The sequence below is a fragment of the Paroedura picta genome, chromosome 4 (genome assembly GCF_049243985.1).
Source record: "Paroedura picta isolate Pp20150507F chromosome 4, Ppicta_v3.0, whole genome shotgun sequence".
Taxonomy (NCBI): domain Eukaryota; kingdom Metazoa; phylum Chordata; class Lepidosauria; order Squamata; family Gekkonidae; genus Paroedura; species Paroedura picta.
This window is the reverse complement of record NC_135372.1, coordinates 75,539,856-75,559,808: the sequence shown is the minus strand read 5'-3', so window position 1 is coordinate 75,559,808 and position 19,953 is coordinate 75,539,856.

The window sequence follows — 19,953 nt, the reverse complement described above, 5'->3', positions numbered from 1 at the left end:
GTGGATTAGGCACAGATCAAGACTCGCAAAGCTTTGAGGTTTAAAAGAGAGTAATTTTACTGGAAAAGATTGTACACGAAAATATATTCATCTGCTTCAGTCTCCTTACTGATGCCGAGTACAAAAGCTTAAATAGTTACAAAAGCAGCACACTGCAAGCCTCTTGAGGCTAGGCTACTAGCAGATTACATGCCACACAAGAAAGAGCTGAGCCTAATGAAGTCTGCACATTGCTTCATAGCACACACTGATCTGCTGTTCCTGAAGAAAAGGAAGTGGGCAGGAGCCCAGCTTAAACAAAGAAATCCCCAGAGCACATGGCTCAGAATTCCCTACAACCTTACTAATAACCACTTGAAGGCACTAGTGAGCACACAGGCACAACTCAGCTGCTTAAGCAGCTTAACAACAGCCCTTCAAAGCTTCACCAAATTACTTAGGTAAAGGTAAAGGTATCCCCTGTGCAAGCACCGAGTCATGTCTGACCCTTGGGGTGACGCCCTCTAGCGTTTTCATGGCAGACTCAATACGGGGTGGTTTGCCAGTGCCTTCCCCAGTCATGACCGTTTACCCCCCAGCAAGCTGGGTACTCATTTTACCGACCTCGGAAGGATGGAAGGCTGAGTCAACCTTGAGCCAGCTGCTGGGATTGAACTCCCAGCCTCATGGGCAAAGCTTTCAGACGGCTGCCTTACCACTCTGCGCCACAAGAGGCTCTTAACCAAATTACTTACTGATTGCAATTCCAGCAGGATGGGACTATTATTTTATAAGCCTTTGATAAGAGTAGCTCTGACATCAGACATGGAGCTTTGCTTAGCATGGACTAAATCAACTTGTCAGTCTTAGAACACTGACGTAGCTTCTGTTCCATTGACCACATTGGAATTTTCCCTTGACTTCAGTCTTCAGCAGAAACTGCAATTCACTGGAAGTAAAAGTTAAGAACTTCTCCAACATCTTATTAGTGCAAGGAGTTATGTGCATGCTCTGAAAAATCTGGTATAGCCAAATAAAGTGTGCTTAGTTCAACTGCATTGGTTTTCATTTTGGAATTCTGTGTGCTGTGTTCTTATTGCCCCCACCCTCGCATTTTGTTTTGTCTCCTTTCCAGCCCCCTTTGAAACCAACCATCCTTTTCCTTCCCCCTCTTATATATGGTGGCTGGTTACTAGGGAGCTTTCCAGGGAACCCTTGGTCTAAGGGAAAGTCACCCCCCCTCCTTGTCTAGCACTTTCCTGCCACAAAAGTGGATCTTCTCCCAAGGGAAGAGCCACTTAAGCTGGAGGAGGGCTCCTTAGGTTGGAGGAAGACTTCAGACTTCACTGAGTAGAATACTAAGGTTTGTATCTAAGTGGCACAAGAAATAGCAGTTGGGTTAAAGATTACCTTCTGCTATGTGAGGACCTTTATCCAATGGAGGAAGCTTGTCTTCCAACAGAAGAGATGGCAAAGATTCTGCTGATCAAAGTCTTTTGTTGCCATATGTCCTACTGGACATGTAAAGCATTTGGATATTAGATATACTTCTTGTGCTATTGACATATGGTTGCAATTATGGCTGAAGCCAGATATTCCATATACTATATTATAAGGATTTTCTCTCATTCTATATTATCAATGTCTTTTCAAAGGGTATAACAGATGCCTCTTATTTCACAGTTCCAGAATGACTCTTCTTCAGAAGGCAGATAATATAATATAGAATGAATATAGAGAGAGTCTGAAAAAGGGTAGTAGTAATTCAGTCACTGTATGGTGTACTACTCAAATATTAAAACATTATGAAATGTTCATAGTTTCCAAATTTTCAACCATAATTGTGCATGTTCCTACACTAATACTTCGGTCACTTATTCATTCAAAACATTTTAAAGTCTGTCTTTCTCTAAACCAACTTGGAACTCCAAGTGGGTAACAGTAAAATAAAATACTGCTGTATAAAATCACACGATGAAAAAAATTAAAACAATAAATGAAACAAAATATTAAAATCCATAATTGTCTGGCATTGATGATGTATAAGTCATAGTTCTTTATGACAGAAATGTTTGGTGACCTGACTAATGGAAGAATGCTGCTAAGGATTGGGGAGTGGTTTGAGAATCACCATATCCCTTCATCTGAAGAAGTAGTCAGGAATGGATACGGTCCACCCTTGTTCTAACACTTTCAACTTAGAGCCATTGCTGAAGGAATACAGAATAGAAATTTACTGAATAGGAATAAGATGGAGTTTAAATTGTTAACAGAGAGGAATGTATGTAAAGGACATATAGCAAATTCTATAGACCACCAGAAGGCTTTGTTGAGACAAGCAAAGCTTCCACAGGGGAACATACGCTGAAGATAACTTTTTCCTAATGCTTTTCTCAATAGAAGGGAATCGGTTTGCTGAAGTGATGGTAACATTTTTGTCTATTCTTATAATTCCAATAGCAGCTCACAAAAATACACATGCAGCTCTTTCATCAGTTCTGGCTCAGCCCATCATGGACTGATTAAAAGTTCAGCATCAATCATATATTTCATATTGAAGTGCTCCATATAGCTTTGCCTACATTCTGTCCTTTTACAATAGCTTTTGGTATAGGTGCAGCCTCTATTGTATCTTGGCAAGCATACATCACTTTGTAATAGGACTGCAAAGTGACTGAAGCCTGCAAAAGGATTATGTATAAAGAAGCAACTTGATTTCACTTTGGCAGTCTGTGCTCTAAGTTAAAGTTTATTTTACCTGTTCCTTTGTTCTCTAAGTGGTAAAGATCCTTCAGAAGAATACAGACCATGTGGGAAATTGGCTTGTTCTGCATGGTTATGCTAATGACAGCAGTGCAATTGTAAGTCCTTTTCTACACTAGAGGTGCCCGCAAAAGCACCAAGAAGCAGCCACCCTGCTATGAGCTACCATAGTTAATCATGTCAGCCCATGCTGCTGCTGAGTGCTATGTTTAGGGCCTCTGGCTGTCAAAGGCAGGATTTCATCTTGTGGTCCCTCAGGCCATCTAGAAAACCTAAAATGTTCATTTATGTTGCCTATTGTCTGACCACATCTGTGTGTGCTTTAAAAGTTTTCAGAGCTGACCTTCAAGGACACAGAGACACATAAATCCAGCCTAACAAGTTCATAATTTTTGGTCACTAGAAATTAATGTCATTGGAGGTTTTGGTGTTTGCACAAATTTTGAAAGCCCCATTTAATAGAAGCACTAAATGAAATACTACAATAGATAAGTTCAATTAATTCTCAAGCACTAGGATATTGTTAGATGTGAAATATATGTCATTACAAGCACTCAAAATATTTAATATGTTTAAAGTATATTTAGCATTTGTATTTTAAATGCTTTTTAAAGTTTCAAATGTTTTAACATTTAACATTAACAACCCTGGGGACCTGAATTGGGTGGAAAGGTAGCACAGAAAGGTTTTTAATAACTACATTCTAAAATTGAGTATGTGCTCAGTTTACAACCAAGTGATGCATTCAGTACTAAGCCTAAGGCTCGAAGTATACATTGCTTCTTCTCCTTGGTTGGTAGGGGGTGGAGTGGAACATTTTTCTACCATGTTGGGAATTTTAAAGTCTTTTACTGGGAGTTTTAATGGGGTTTTAAGACTGTTGTTACCCGCCACGAGCCTATTAGGGAGTGGCAGGAAATAAATCTAATAATAATAATAATAGAAAATTAGTATGTATACTTCAGAAGGTAACCATAGTCTCTCTCTCATTTATTTTTACTTATTTGATTTCTAGTCCGCCGCTCCTAGCCAGCTAGCTCTCGGCGGCTAACAACAATCGTTAAAATCCAATACAATATAACATCCATGAAACATACATTAAAAAACCCTAGAACCCTCCCTACCCCCCCCCCAGCTTTCTCCCATACCCCTTAACCCCACCAAGCCAAACAATTTCTGCAGTCTCTCTCTCGCTCTCTGTACACAGACCAATGGGCTACTTTTGGTGTACTTTTTAAAATTGATACACCTGCGTCATATCACAAAATACCTTTGAAATTCTTTCAAATTTTAAAAGATGTTTACAATGTATTATTGAGGGGACTGATTTTTACAAAATACAAGCCCTGCTGCTTCTTGGTTATACATAAATAGCTCTGCTTTCTTAAGATCATGCCATTAGATGTAGGGCTTTTCTGCGGGTTTTTTTTAAAAGAAAGACTTCATTAAGAAAGAAGAAAGCAATCAGTGCACACATTATTATTAACAAGACAAGATTACAAAGAAGTCAATCGAAGAAGAAATCAACATTAGTAAGTACCATACAAGAATACCCAACATAAATTTGTTTTACATATATAGGCTACAATTCAAGTAATTTGTGAGCTGAAAAAAGCTTGCCCCCTACCATAGAGCAAACTTCTTTTGCTACTGAGAGGAGTTTCAAAAGCAATTTATGATCTAATACCAGTGTTCAAAGGTTAGTCTCAAGTGGGTAGGCTTGTAGTAGCAGACCAAATTTTGAATCCAATAGCCATACAGACCAACAAAACTGTCCTGATGCATTGTGAGACCTATAGGTGCCAGTGTCCATATTTATTTATTTACATCATGCTGTGCCTTTCTCCCCAATGGACCTTGTCTTCCATTTTATCCTTCCAATCTGTGTAATCTTGTAAAGTAAATCAGAGAGAGAGAGAGTTTGTGATTAGCCTGAGGTAACCCATCAAGCTTCCATGGCAATGTTCAGATTTGAACCTGGGTCTCCATATCCTAGTCTGATATTTAATCACTGCACCATTCTGGCTTTCTAATGATTTTACCACTAACAAAAATAGCTTTGAAGTCTAAGGTGCATTTGGATACAGAGCGTGGACTGAACATAGAGGCAGAAATACCAGAGTAATACATTTCCCTTAACTTCCAATCTGATGTGGGAGTTCCACCAACCTCTGCCTCATCTGTCTTCTGTATGAGCCTGACCGTGATCCCTTGGGGGATGGGGTAGTTCAAAACGTGTGTGAAATTGACCATGATTGGTGATACACATTGTGAACTTGGTAGTCCATTGGCATTACCATTGGTGGCACTATTGATGCTAGGAATACTCAGGCTACAGTCCCAAATACACTGTTTAGGAAGTAAGCCTCACTGAGCTCAATGAGATGTGTATATATTATTAGACTTCCCCCAAACCTCTTCCAGTTCTGGCTATTAATAGCTTTTAATCATATTCATACAAGATACTATTATAATGTATACAGGTATAGACAAAGGTAATATATATGTACAGGTATCCATTTTATTTTGTAAATGTTTTACCCAACGGGAAATGAAACATCTTTACAGATGTGTTATCTGCCTTTAAGTATCATTTTGTTTACAATACCACAATAGTATATTTTCTAGACAAATTGTTTCACTTCATTATCACACATGGGCTTTCCCAACCATGATAATTGTTTCTTCATCAAAATCACCGATGATAACTCTTCCCTGTATTGTCATGTTGTCTATAAATATTTAGTAACTGGCTTGCATTTGCCTGTGCTGCTCTGCACTAGAGATGAAAAGGTAGCATCTGCTGAAATTGAAAGTGGCCACATTTTTGCGATTACTTAATTAAATGCCAAAATTTATCTACATTAACAACAAAGTGGTAAAATTTATTGATCAATTCACATGATATAAGTTGACAAATGGCCTAAGCAATTTCCATAATTTTTGACACGTGTTAAAATTTGTAATGGAAAAAAGAGAGAGTGAGAGAGCACTATATTAGCATTCAAAGGGGAATGAAAACCATGTTTTGTAATGGAAGCAAATGCCCTGCAGCAGTGTACTTTGTTTTCTGTGCCCTGTCCAGGCTGAGCCTGTTTGAGCTGTGTACAGATGGGTCTCTGACAGTCCTACAGCTGTTCTCCTAATTGTCCATTAAGTGTTCTATTGATTCCCTGATTCAAAGTACATGTCTTTCAGCTCAACCTATCGTGTGAAGTGGCAGGCACATTCCTTGTAGAATGACAGAGCTGCCTGAAACCTAAAAATGTGGGCTGCCACTTTCAATTGAGCATCCTGCTTTCAAAGGGAAAGGCTTGGTTAAAGGAGCTTTGTAATAGCTGGATAGGTTTGGGTATCCAAACTTTGAGCATCAATCAATTAAAGCAGCCTTAAGCAATAGGGGCTTTAATTCCTTGTACAGCATGTGTAACTGGAGGCTGACTGTTAAAACCATTGTGGGCAGGTAGGTTGCCATTCTACTAATAATAAGTTACTAGATTTATTTAACCACATGCAGATCTCTCCCATGAGCCATCGCGGTTTTCTCATTTAACTTGCAAGTGGGTTCTTCACTTTTCCTCTTCTTTAATACACGAGCTAGATCACCGCTGATTCCAGATTATGTCACTCAGAAACATATTTATAATCATCTGTCTCTAATCTGAAGAAGTAAGATGTAAGATGTGGGGGAGGGGGTATGGAAGAATCATAAATCTTCAAAGAAGCAAGCAGGCCCTGGTAAAATATAAAAGTTATTCCCTTTTCCACAAAAGGGGATTATTAATCTAAAATTTCCACTCCATTGCCATGATTTAGTTTTCACACAACATCTCATTTTTTTTTTGCAATTGTATGAGGCCTGTATCTCAAGCAATGACATGATGCCTTTAAAGCTGAAACAAATGTATAACTGAATCATAGGAGAGAAAACCTGCATTAAAAGTCTTTTTAAATATGGAGGTTGGGATTGCTTAAAATATTTTGTCACTAATATAAGTTTTGGTAGCTACTTGCTTGATTTCTAATCAGCTGATTTAATATTTCAGAGTAAAATTTAATCTCTAAAGATTTTTATGTTACAATTAATAAAGGTAAAAGTAAAGGTATCCCCTGTGCAAGCACCGAGTCATGTCTGACCCTTGGGGTGACGCCCTCTAGCGTTTTCATGGCAGACTCAATACGGGGTGGTTTGCCAGTGCCTTCCCCAGTCATTACCGTTTACCCCCCAGCAAGCTGGGTACTCATTTTACCGACCTCGGAAAGATGGAAGGCTGAGTCAACCCTGAGCCAGCTGCTGGGATCAAACTCCCAGCCTTATGGTCAGAGCTTCAGATAGCATGTCAGCTGCCTTACCACCCTGCACCACAAGAGGTTCTATTACAATTAATACATGGTGACAATTGCTTGTATCTTACAGAGCATTTCATGGGTTGAAGTTTTTCTCTGTGTAGTGTAATATTTTCACCGCCTTTTTCTTTTCATCATCAAATACCCTTTGGATGCTGCTTCTGGGGTCCCTCCCCAGGAGCTGCATTTTAAGGCTTCTTTTAATCTGCAGGCAGAGGGGGAATGCAAGAAAGTTGCACTTCTCAGGCAGAAATCTTTCTGTCCATGGAGATGCTCCTTGGATCCAAGCCAACCTTTACAGGATCTTGCTTATGAAATCTGTGTTAATTGTTTATTTCTTCAAGAATGTAGTACTTGAAATCAGAACTTTTCAGGAGAGCTGTCCTGGTTCTGCACTATTCTTATTTTCTGTGTTTATGGAAAAAATCACCAATTATACACCTTAAGAAGCCCTGTGTAGGGGGGGGGGGGGGGGAGAAAAAAGATAATGGCAGAAACATTCATGGACAGTTACAATGCAAAAACTAAAATACACAATGTAATTTACTGTTTTAATTGTATATTTTAATTTTTGCATTGTAGCTATCTTTGGATGTCTATGTTTCTGCCATGTACCACCTTCATTACTTTCCATCTGCCCCCTACAGATAGTAAAAGTTCACTGTGATCCACAATATAAATCAAAAACTTCAAAGAAAGTTAAATGAGAATTTTGTTGCTGATTTAAGGAAACATTTTCAAATATTAGCTTCGCTTCAGAACATTAAATTTTAAATGTAAATGAGTTGGTAGCCATGTTGGTCTGAAGCAGGTATATCTCTGCATGCATTTTGATGTTTGTACTGACCTTGAATATTTGGCGTCTCTTTATATAGAGTCTGACTATTGGCCCATCTAATTCTCTTCAGGTGACAGTTCTCTGTATTTTAAAACAAAAATATCCCTTAGCCCTGCAACTCAGGGCTTTAACTGGAGATGACCTTTAGGCAGGGTTTCTCAACCAGGGTTTCATGAAATCCTGGGGTTTCTTGGGAGGGTTTCCCAAATGGGTGGGAGTTAATTACATTTTATATATGTTTAAAATTTGTTAAACATTTGTTGGATCATGTGGCCATATATTGTCACGTTGACCCCACTCCAAAAATGGCCAATGATGGGCCTAGAGGGGGTGGGAAGGGAAGGGACCCCAGGTAAGCATGTACACAGCTATGCTTCCCAACTATATTCTGCAGGATCATACCACTTCTGGGGTTTCTCTAAGCCTAAGAATGTTTCAGGGGCTTCACAATGTTAGAAAAGTTGAGAAAGCGTATCTTTAGGGTTTGTTGCACATAGTTCACTCCATCATTTCAGAAGAATAAGTGGACATATGTGCTATATCCAATGAAATAACACTAAAGGAACTGTAGCTGGAAACGCTCCTTGAACTTAGGTACAACCACACCCACAAAACATTACAGCATAAAGGTGAGTATTTGAACAGTAAACAAAACTTGAAATAAAATAAATTAAAGGTAAAGGTATCCCCTGTGCAAGCACCGAGTCATGTCTGACCCTTGGGGTGACGCCCTCTAGCGTTTTCATGGCAGACTCAATACGGGGTGGTTTGCCAGTGCCTTCCCCAGTCATGACCGTTTACCCCCCAGCAAGCTGGGTACTCATTTTACCGACCTCGGAAGGATGAGTCAACCTTGAGCCGGCTGCTGGGATTGAACTCCCAGCCTCATGGGCAAAGCTTTCAGACGGCTGCCTTACCACTCTGCACCACAAGAGGATCTTAAAAAATAAATTACCAGTGGATATATAACAAGACATGCATTCTCAATCTAGAATTGTATGCACAGTATAGAGCTTCATGTACTAGCAGATGAGAAGGAAAATCCCTATTGATGTTTGTCCCTATACATTTTATCAAAAAGCTACAAAGCTATAAAACAGAGTCTGTACCAGTTCTCATGCTCCTTCTGGCATAAGAGGTTGAAAAGCTTTTGTGCAAGCAAAAGCATATCATTGCATACCTTCTGTAACAGGTATAGATTACTCCTTTCATGATACCTTTGGATCAAACTATGGCAACTTGTCCTAATTTTATCTTTCACAGCTTTTATCTTTTGTATTTTTCATAGCTCGACATACATTCTCAATTCAGGAATTTTGAGTGATTATACATGGATCAAAAATACCAATGTCTTTGGATATCAAGGATATGGGAACATAGTTCCTCTACGCATAAATGAAATATCTAAATATATTTATAGACTTACTAAGTCTATTAATCTGATAATGGAATATGCAAAATATTTTGTAAATCTACTCAGAAAACCAGCACTTTTAAACATGCTGTTAGGAGAGGTTACACACAAGGTATTTTAGAAGCTTTCAGACTTGTGTCTTATTGAATGAACTTCAGCTACACTAAATTTTAAGTAAATTTGTGATGACTGAGCAATATACATTGGCTGAGCTGAAATCCAATAACCCACAGGACAAATTAATTTTCAACAAAAAGGGCAGAAACCTCAAGTGCCACAAGTCTATGGAATCGCCGATTCTCTCTCTGGAGCCATTTTTGCAAATCACTACTGCTATTCATAATCTAAATCAGTCTCCTTTAGCAGCAGAAAGATCTTTTTTCATGACAAAACAGAAGATGACATTCATTAGTGCCTAACATGCATAAGCTACCTGAAATTTATTGGTGCTTTTCTACTTATCTGGATAAGGATTCCTTTGTCTACTGCAATAGGCAAATTCCAGCCACAAAATTCAACAATATAAATGGTCCTAATTCCACCCCCACCCTCCACCCCCTGAAAGTTCTGGCATTTCCCCTTTTTCTGGAAATAAAGCTGGTAGTTAAGGTGCCAATGTTTCCAGTATGTATGTTTCAATAGTGCTTAGTAAACAGGTATGACAATAGGCAGAGCAGTAAGCAGTTCAACAGAAAGAAATCTACATTTTCTTTTGAGGAGTTCCAGTTTTAAATGTAGTTTTGAATTTCCATTTTGCTTCTTGTTAAATTATTCATACTACTATTTGGGATACGAACTAATTACATTGTTGGAATACATGCAAATATATTCTCTTCCCACAAGTTTTTCTTTAATATCCATGATCCTCCTTTATAAAACTAAGAAAATTAGAGTCATTCAAATTCATTCACTGACAATTGAATGTGATGAAACGAAGGCATAGCCCAATAAACACTACTCAGTTTGGAGCCTGCACTGCCTAACCTTGAACCCTTCTGAACTTCAGTGGGGGAAAGAAGAGGATTTACTGACTTTCTCTATTTCTCTTTCAGTGCTTTATCAGGAGCCACTTAGATTCAGCTCTGGGCTGCAAGCAATGAAATACTTTCTCATAGCCCTATCAAGCCTTGCTATCCACTGATAAACCTAGACCTGTGGTTGCGAGCTGTCCTGTGGGTGGGAATTCCTCTTGGTCTTGGCTTCATGGCATCTTCCCCTTTTCTTTAGGATGAGTGGTTCTGGTATCAGGTCATGCCTTCCACTCCTTGAGGAGGCTTTTGTGCAGCCTCTAAAAATTGGTATGAGTGGGGCTCATGTTGAGCTTCCTATCTGAGATGTCCCAAATCATGCATCAGCTTGAAAGGCCCATCCCAAAGCAGTTATCTCCTGTCTGAGAAAAAGTAACCCGAAATTAATAGCTGATTCCCTTTCCACAGCAACTAGTCTCTGGCTGCAGATCATAGTACTTCTCTTCATAGCTGACCTTGAGATGTCTCTGGCTTCTGCCCAAGCCCACTCTAGCCATTCTTTTAATTGGGCCATAATTGTGGGTTGGGCAGTTTCCCTTCTTCTGCCACTGTGGACATGAAGCCTCCTCACCAGTTCAAACTGCAAGAACTTTACAGAGGGAGGAAACAGTACCGGGTAGATATATAGACCATTGCATAGGAAGTTTCACCGTGGCTTTTAAAAAGCAGATCTATTAAAATACAAATCGAATGTTTCAGCCAGTACAACTATCTGTGGGTATAAATAGTCATGAACATTTGTTGCTTCATCAGATCCACTGGTCTGTCAGGATCTTGCGGGGAAAATCTTATTGGCAGATGGGTGAATCAACACCCTGGCTACTCCACCTGTCCTTGTATTAGGTAATGGACATACTTTGGAAAATGGGTGGTATAATCTACCACAACTAATCAATATGAATGGCTTTCAGTGTTCTGGACAAGTGGTCTCACAGTATCAATATGCAGATGACATCCAGGTCTGTCTCCTCATGGATGGCCACCTGGTTTCTCCCTGGATACATGTGCCAGATGTTTGGGAGCTATTGCTGGATGGTTAGAGCAGAGCTGCCTAAAACTCAACCATTTCAAGACAGAGGGCCTGTGGTTGAGCAGGAAGGGGGTAGGACAGGAAGTACATCTACCCATCTTTGCAGGGACTCAGCTCAATCTCACCCACAGCAAGAAATTTGGGAGTGATTCTGGATGCCTCCCTGTCAATGGAGGCACAGGTCACTGGAGTAGTACACACAATGTTTTACCATCTTTGCCAAGTGAGGCTACTAGCACCTTACCTGCCCCTGAACTGTTTGGCCACAGTGTGATGGTCCATGTGATGGTCACCTCTAGACTGAACTTCTGTAACTTGCTCTACACTGGCCTGTCCTCGTCCTTGAACTGTAAACTCCAGCTGGTACAGAATGTAGCAGCTGGGTTCCTCACTGGTTCATCTTGGAGGCCCCATATCCAACCTGTGCTGAGGCAGCTGCCCTGGTTATATTGTAGCCTGGATCAAGTTCAAGGTTTTGTTTCTGACCTTTAAGGCCATACGCCCTGCCTATCTGAGGGACTGCTTATCTGCTTATGCCCCCCGCAGGGCACTTTGCTCTGTGGGTACTAATCTGTTAGTGATCACTGGCCCCAGAGAGGTATGCCTGACCTCAACCTGGGCCAGGGCCTTTTCAGTCCTGACCTCGACCTGGTGGAATGAGCTCCTTGGAGGGCCCTAATGGAGCTGTCAAAGTTACACAGGGCCTGCAAAATGGAGCTCTTCTGCCAGATCTTTGGTTGAGACCAGGTTGTTTAAGATCTTTGAGGCCCCCCAGGCCTTACTATATCATTGATTGAACCCCTTTGTGAATGGTTGTGGGGTGGGGTAGAAGGATTTTCTTTCTGCCATCTGGAGGTTTATGGTTTAAAGATTGGGGATCTTGTGGGTTTCTATGTAATCAGCCTTGAGTCCCACCAAGGAGGAAGGTGGACTATGTAATAAATAAACAATACTAGCAGTGCTGTCCTGACTTGGTCTAGTTGCCCCCTGGAAATCATCTGTGAAAGTGATCACCCCATGACCAGGGCAGAAGCCAGATTGGAATGGGCCAAGTTTGAGCCAGTTTGGTGTAGTGGTTAGGATTGCGGACTTCTAATCTGGCGAGCTGGGTTCAATTCTGCACTCCCCCACATGCAGCCAGCTGGGTGAGCTTGAGCTCGACATGGTGCTGATGAAGCTGTTCTGACCAAGCAGTGATATCAGGGCTCTGTCAGCTTCACCCACCTCACAGGGTGTCTGTTGTGGGAAGAGGAAAGGGAAGGTAGCGGGTCAGGCATTTTTCAATCTTCGCCAGACTCGGCTACTAGCGCCCTACCTGTCCCCTGATCACTTGGCCACAGTGATCCACGCGACAGTCATCTCCAGGATAGATTTCTGTAACTCGCTCTATGCGGGCCTACCCTTGCCCTTGATCCGGAAACTTCAGCTAGTGCAAAACGCAGCTGCTCGGGTCCTCACTGGTACACCTTGGAGGGCCCATATGCAGCCTGTGCTGAGGCAGCTGCATTGGTTGCCAATTGTTGCCCGGATCCAGTTCAAGGTTCTGGTTTTAACCTTTAAGGCCTTACGTGGGTTGGGACCCACACACCTGAGGTACTGCCTATCACTCTATGCTTCCCGCAGGGCTTTATGCTCTGCGGGTGAGAACCTACTGGTCATTCCTGGCCCTAAGGAAGCACGCCTATCCTTGACCAGGGCCAGGCCCCCTGGTGGAATGAGATCCAGGGTAAACTGCGGGCCCCGTGGGATTTGTCAGCTTTCCACAGGGCCTGTAGAACAGAGCTCTTCCACCAGGTTTATGGTTGAGGCTAGGGTCAGCGAACTAGGGACATCACCCCCCCCCCAGGGTTGGAAGTGTACATCGCTCCTTCTCCATTCTCTCCATCGCTTTGGTAGTGGGGGTGGTAAGGCGATTCTTTTTCCGTCATGTTGGGATTTTAAAAGTCTTTTAATGGGGATTTTAATGAGGTTAAGACTACTGCTACCCACCACGAGCCTTATAGGGAGTGGCGGGAAATAAATATAATAAATATAATAAATATAATAAATATAATAAATATAATAAATATAATAAATATAATAAATATAATAATAATAATAATAATATGACTGTAAGCCGCTTTGAGACTCCTTTGCGTAGAGAAAAGCGGCATATAAGAACCAACTCTTCTTCTTCAAGTACTGAAGTACAGCCACGGAAAGGTTGCGGACAGCTGCTTTACTGTATTAAGAGTTGGCAGAAGATCGTGGCAGAGTGTCGAGATTTTATCAATAAATAGCTTACAAAAGCCTCACAGATGATTTCCAATTGACTACCGTTTTTGTGTCCTTCCTCAAGGGCAGTAAGGGTTCAAATTACTCTAAATAATTGAGCCGGGCATGACTTAACATGACTGGGGAAGGCACTGGCAAACCACCCCATATTGAGTCTGCCATGAAAACGCTAGCAGATGTCACCCCCAGGGGACTTAACAGACACACTGAAGGTGGAGTAAAGCTTACACTTTGCCACCTTCATTGCCATTTCATAGGCTTTCATAAGCTTCTTCATGATTCTTTCTCCAGACTTACTCTAACCGTCACAACTCTCACTTCCTTTTACATAGCTCCTTGTTATACCAAGGAGCTGGTTTAGGACAGAAGAGGAGAGGGCATTGGGGCATGATCATATCGATGACTGCTGACATCCAATGAGTCACTGGAAGGCCTTGGGTCCCACAGAGAATTCAGGAATCTTTCCAGATCCATAAGTCACTGTAGGCAGGCAGAAAATGTGCCCTCCTCCCAAAAAGGAAGAACGTGGGATCCTTAGTTAGGCCTTTAGGGTGAAGTGGTCTGACCATGGCACTATGTTCCTTGCTATCAGATCCTCCTCCAGCCCTGCACCAAAGATCAAATCCAGGGTGTGGCCTACTTAATGAGTAGGACCAGTAACAAACCATGGGATCCCCACTGTGGCCATGGATGCTACCAGGTGTGGGCCCGAATCAGAGTTCAGCATGTCTGCATGGATATTGATGTCACACAAGATAATGAGTCTGGGGTACTGCAATGCCCAGGCAGGTGACTAGCAGGCCCAACAGGGCATCTGGTGGTGCATTAAACAGATGGTACACTAACCAGATGGCCAAGCTCTCAACTAAGTCCTATCCCAGATCAACACATTTAATCCCTGGGATTGTTGGTACAGGGAGCACCATAATGGAGAAAGCCTCCTGAACCAGGATAACCATGCCAAACCAAACCTTGTGGGACCCCACTGCTTGTTTCCCTCTGGTGAAAGAAAAACGTGCAACCAACTCATGATGATCCCATCCATGAGGCATTCCAGGTAAGAAATAAGCAAAAGTAGTTTACTCTTACCATCCTCTACACAGCAACTCCAGTCTTCCTTGGAGATCTTCTATCCAAATACTAGCCATGACCAATCTTTCTTAACTCCCAAGCCCTGAGGAGCTCTGGCTAAGAACTGTCCATTTATTCCTACTCTCTGCTTCCTGCCATTTAACCAAGTTTTAATCCACAAGAGAACTTGTACTGTTATCCAAATGCTGCTAAGGTCACTAAGGAGTACTTGGTGAGGCATTAACAGTAGCATCCTTCCTTCCATGGCCAGGACCTTGCTAACCTTCCTCCAGGTGTCCCTTTGTGTTTCCACCAATGTTATCTACTCCACTCAGGAGAGATCAATGATCAGTTGTCTTCTATTTTAATGCCTTGCCTCCTCCTCCTCCTGGGGCCCTCCTCAGGATTTACCATCCCATTTTCCCTAGGATATTTCCCACATAAATACCATGGCTTATCTCCTGGTGATAGGGCTTGGCTGTTAGCTGCAGGCCTCACGTACTTCCCCTTCTTCTTATGATATTTGCATGTTTTGCTCCCAAACACTTTCTATCCATTTCACAAGGGCTTGGCACTACCTCTTCCCCACTTTTGTTACCTGAGATACAGAATTATCTGCTAAGCCAATAGCCAGTTGTAAATACAGTTGACTGTTCCCACTTTGGAACTGAAGTCACTTAGTGGTAGCCACAGCTGTCACAAGAGATCAGGGAGTTGCCCAACAGATGTGTGCTTGGCTAGAGCAAGCCTCAGGGCTCAGTGCTCAGCCCGGTACTTTTTAACATATTTATTAATGATCTAGATGAAGGGGTGGAGGGACTACTCATCAAATTTCAGATGATACCAAATTGGGAGGACTGGCAAATATTCCGGAAGATAGAGTTCAACGAGATCTGAACACAATGGAAAAATGAGCAAATGAGAACAAGATGCAATTTAATGAAGATAAATGTGAAGTTCTGCATCTGGGTCAGAAAAATGAAAAGCATGCCTACTGGATGGGGGATACGCTTCTAGGTAACACTGTATGTGAATGAGACCTTGGGGTACTTGTGGATTGTAAACTAAACATGAGCAGGCAGTGTGATGCAGCGGTTAAAAAGGCAAATGCCATTTTGGGCTGTATCAACAGAGGCATCACATCAAAATCACAAGATGTCATAGTCCCATTGTATACGGCATTGGTCAGACCACACCTGGAGTACTGTGTGCAGTTCTGGAGGCCTCACTTCAAGAAGGACGTGGATAAAATTGAAAGGGTACAGAGAAGAGTGATGAGGAGGATCTGGGACCAAGGGACCAAGCCCTATGAAGATAGGTTGAGGGACTTGGGAATGTTCAGCCTGGAGAAAAGGAGGTTGAGAGGGGACATGATAGCCCTCTTTAAGTATTTGAAAGGTTGTCACTTGGAGGAGGGCAGGATGCTGTTTCTGTTGGCTGCAGAGGAGAGGACACGCAGTAATGGGTTTAAACTACAAGTACAAGGTATAGGTTAGATATCAGGAAAAAAAAATTCAGAGTAGTGGAATAGGCTGCCTAAGGAGGTGGTGAGCTCTCCCTCACTGGCAGTCTTCAAGGAAAGGTTGGATACACACTTTTCTTGGATGCTTTGTGCTGATCCTGCGTTGAGCAGGGGGTTGGACTAGATGGCCTGTATGGCCCCTTCCAACTCTATGATTCTATGATTCTAAGCCCTAAAAACCTTTGGACAGCAACATTTCTTACTACATAACATTTAATTATCTGAATGATAGCTGGTCACCAATTTACCCATTTGTTAATTAATAACGGAATCCCTGGTTAGATGTACAGGTACAATGAATTACATATCCTGTTTGGGGAAATGTTTGGTTTTGGACTAACTGACATACACTGGGCCAATTCTAGGCTAAAATACTATAGAACTTTAGAAAGGAAGAGAAGTGATTCCATGTCTACACTGGTTCCTAGAAGTCACTCTTAAGTTCTGACAGTGGGATAAAAAGCTATAATTGGATCAAATTTAGATTTGATTTTTTTCCACTTAAGGAACTCTTGTCCTTGTGATCTTTCTGTGCCAGTGAGAAGCAGCGACACCATTTTGTGGAGTCAAAGCCTGAAATTGATTAAACCTATTGAGCAAAGGCTTTCTCTGGCTTTTAATCTCTTTAATGCTAAATTTTCAGGTCTTTGTGAAATATATTTATGTAATATAAATGTGTGTGCCCTGGTGCCTGACAACAGCTCAGCTATGCCTTGTGGTTTGTTCACCTATAAATATGGGTTACACACTTGGGCAGCCAAGAGGAGCCTATCTGCTGATATAAAGTGGCAGGATTGTAGGGTATAAAGAAGTTGTAACAAGAACAGGTTCATTTCTTGGCCATAGGGCCATCATGAGCATTTGAAAACAAGATTCATAGGTCAGTATTATGCTTCAACTTTCATAGCATAGAACCAAATGGTAATATTTGTTTATTTCTGTCAGTTTTCAGTTTACAATATACTGCATCTCATAGGTTGACCTTTCATTTGAAACTGAACAAAATGGCTTCATTATAAGATGACCATAGCTTATAAATGATTTCACTAAACGTCAGCTATAATCTGAAATATTTTCTGAGATAGTCTTAGAACTTTGCAAACGGTGCCCTCAGAGAGCAGGAATAAAATAGTCTGCCAAGAGAACTATGGGAATGATCACATGCCTTGAACCATCTTTGAAGGTGTATGGTGTGAGATTGTGGATTGATACTATTTTATATATGTTTCATGCCAGTTGATCACCAGGTGACATGTACATAATAAATAAAATAGTACCCAAACACAAGAACATCAATCTGTTGGCTACTCAACTGAGATTTCATTATCTGCTATTGTTTTGGTAGAGTTTGGCATAAAGTCTACAAGGTGCTTCATTTTTTTCTTTCTTAGTGAGTAGTGGAAGATGATAATTAACCCACTATGCAGAAAGATGGTGGACACAAAATGGGCTTTCATTGCCAAGGGAAAGAAAGAGACACAATCTGATGTCTTCTGGTAGGTGGATCTCTTATAAGGTAGATGTTGCAGTTGCCACATCTGTTTGGTTGAGATCTGTTGTTCTTTCTGATAGCATGACATCTGCATCACTTTATAGACTTTGTCTTCCATTCTCAGCATTTTATTGCTTGCATAGTAGTTGATGTGGTCTTTTATTGTATTATCGTAATACAATCCCAAACATCCAGGTTTTGTTATTGTGACTTCTGTTGATCTATCCAGTAGTTTATTCAGCTGCTTGGTTACTCAGTCAACTTGAGTATCCAGAGATACGGGAGTTTGGAATCCCTGAAAAATCACATGCATACCCAAACAAAATGCTGATTCAGTGCTGATGAGATTTCATTGATCTCTGTGAAGTTCCAAGAGGAATCATATTTAAAGCACAGTTTGCCTGGAACATGGTAGCTTAAACAAAATAAACCCTGTGGAAGACACTGATATAGCCAAATTACTGGAGAACGAAATGCACTGTGTATGTGATTTTTGTTTATATGTATCTGATTTATATGTATCTGTTTATATGTATCTTGACAAGTGACTTGAACAATACAGAGATCCCTGTTTTCCTCAGGGGAAAAAATCTCTACAGAAATTCACTTGCAGTGAAGAGATTATTCCAACCCTTTAAAATGTAGGTGACTGTCTTCAACATATACCTTTCTTTACACTTTGGAAATGCTGAGTGAGAGGTCTGATTAAACATGATACAGAAAGAGCTTGCAAGTAGCACTGTTTACTAACATTTCAATTTCTATGCCTCATTTATTAGACTTAGAATAAAAAGGTTAGAGGGGTGTTTGGGATTGTCTTTAACCTTGATGATATTTCCACTGAAGCAGCATAATGGCTCTTAATTGCTTAAGTGAAGAGAACATGTTGACATGTCCTTCTTGGTGCTTAAAACTCAGTGCCTCAACCATTATGCTAATTCAAGCATTATATACACCGAAGTATTTATGGGACTGACACAAGTGATGTTGCAGGTAAAGGGCTGTGAAATGGTCTGTAAACAGAGAGAATTGATTCCAGGCCCAAAGCAATGCTGTTAAAGTCACAGACATTGAACAGCCAACCCTACAATTTCTATCCAGATTGTCAAACTGGGTCAGGCAGTGTCAGCGGGGTTGCCATTATAGATCAGATGAGGGGTCTAATAATACGTAAACCAACCACACACATGGTAATGAACCACAGGAAGCAATTGATACCTATTTTTAAGAGGTATGCTTGTAAGGGGGATGGAGAATAGGGAGAAAACTGAAGTAATGATGAATATTACAAGCACTCTAGATTTTAAATAAAATTAATAATAACATAAAACATCTGCTAGTATGATATCTGCAGTGTGACAAGGTCTTTTAAAATGACACTGTACCAAAATAAAAACAGGACTTACAGTGCAACTTAATGCAGGCTTGCAACCTAATTGAAACAGCATAATCTCTTAAACTTTTGCTATATAAACCAAGAGAATAGCCACATAGGCTATTGAAGAATAGCAGAAGGTATCAGCTGTCAGCTAATGTCAATTAAATGTTAGGGTTTTGTTGACCAATTCAGTGATTCACTGGCCTGCTATGCACACACAGCTTTCTGCAGAGAATCCAGGCATTCAAATCTTTAAATTTGACTTTGGATTTCTGTACCTGCCTCATTATTTTTTCTCTGCTGTATATCTTCTGCAGCTACAATCCCAAAAATGCAATTTTTCTTAACTGGGGTGGGAAAATAACTTGTGACATGAGGGAGTTGGTGTCCAAAGATTTTTTTTTTACACAATTGCACCTGTGTAGTAATGTCCAGTAAGTGTCTTTTATTTGAAGGACTGCAGGTAATGTTTTTTTTTAAGCATCCTGAAATTTCTGAAACTGATTAAAGCAACTGCAAAGCTCCCCTTTCCTATTGCCAAGCTTTAGTGGATTCTCTGCTGTGTTATCAGCTACCATGAAAAATGGAAAAGAGTTACTACATTCCATCACCCCCTTTCATTGCTAGTCCTTCCCTCCCTCCCTCCCCCCTTTCAGAGCTAGCAGAACATGAGAGAGCTGCGAGAGAAGCACTTTTCCCCATGTCACTCCCCCCCCATGAACCAAAACTAGTGATAGTTCCAGATCACTGCTAGACATGCCACTTGTAAAAAAAATTAAAAATGTAAAACAGTGAGGGAACAGAAGATGGCATTTCT